This window comes from Tupaia chinensis, unplaced genomic scaffold, assembly GCF_000334495.1.
Source record: "Tupaia chinensis unplaced genomic scaffold, TupChi_1.0 Scaffold000161_1, whole genome shotgun sequence".
In the NCBI taxonomy this organism is placed as follows: Eukaryota; Metazoa; Chordata; class Mammalia; order Scandentia; family Tupaiidae; genus Tupaia; species Tupaia belangeri.
This window is the reverse complement of record NW_006159632.1, coordinates 2,163,922-2,164,547: the sequence shown is the minus strand read 5'-3', so window position 1 is coordinate 2,164,547 and position 626 is coordinate 2,163,922. Positions and strand designations below refer to the sequence as shown.

The following is a 626-nucleotide window of genomic DNA, read 5'->3' as shown; positions in this document are numbered from 1 at the left end:
CTCCGGCACCCGAGCTCCTCACTCCGGACTCGGCTGACGGGCAAACATCGCTCCCCGGCCCCCTCCCCTCTGGCCTCCCCTCCCCTGGACTTTTTCCTCCTCTCCCCTCCCTCCTTCCCGGAGGGCCTCTCAGGAGGCCCCGGATTGGCTGGGGCCCCGCCCCGCCTACCGCCTGTTTCTATTGGCCCTTGGCATACAAACAACGACGCCATCTTCCCACCAGTTCTATGGAAACAGAAAGTTACTCCTCATAGCTTCCTGGGAAATGTAGTCCAGCCGCCGTGACCAATGCGGAAACCTACGCCCCCGAGACTTCAAAACCCGCAATGCACCGCACCTGCGTGCGAAGGGCGGGGGGAAGGGGCGGAGCGACGAGACAGCGGGGAGGCGGGGACGACGCCTGCGCAGTGTTACCGGGATGGCGCATTTTCTTGCACCGTGTTATGCGGCGTCGCTGGCAGCTGAGGAGGGCGGAGAGATCTGTAGTGAAGTAGGGATTGGTATTCATGTAGGCGTCGGGCGGAGCTTTGGTCTAAACTACAAGGTGGGAAGTTGATGCTGGGCTCTGCGGCTCTCGGACCGGCGTCGCCGAAGTCGTGAGATCATCGTTGAATCGTGAGCGGCGG

General features: G+C 62.6%; 2 protein-coding genes across 7 annotated transcripts in view; one reads left to right on the top strand and one right to left on the bottom strand.

Moving 5' to 3' along the window:
• ARID4B (AT-rich interaction domain 4B) overlaps nucleotides 1-490 on the bottom strand; it is a 171,880-nt gene extending 171,390 nt beyond the window's left edge. The window contains exon 1 of the mRNA XM_014586812.2: nucleotides 415-490. The gene's annotated coding sequence lies outside the window, so the exon portion shown is untranslated. The remainder of the gene's footprint in view (nucleotides 1-414) is intronic.
• The window catches only part of GGPS1 (geranylgeranyl diphosphate synthase 1), a 20,225-nt gene continuing 20,077 nt past the window's right edge, over nucleotides 479-626 (top strand). For 3 of the 6 annotated variants that reach the window (XM_014586811.2, XM_006145965.3, XM_027770843.1), the window contains exon 1: nucleotides 484-615. The gene's annotated coding sequence lies outside the window, so the exon portion shown is untranslated. Of the gene's footprint in view, nucleotides 616-626 lie in introns of all 6 variants that reach the window. The other 3 variants (XM_006145966.3, XM_027770845.1, XM_006145967.3) reach the window with 3 other exon arrangements.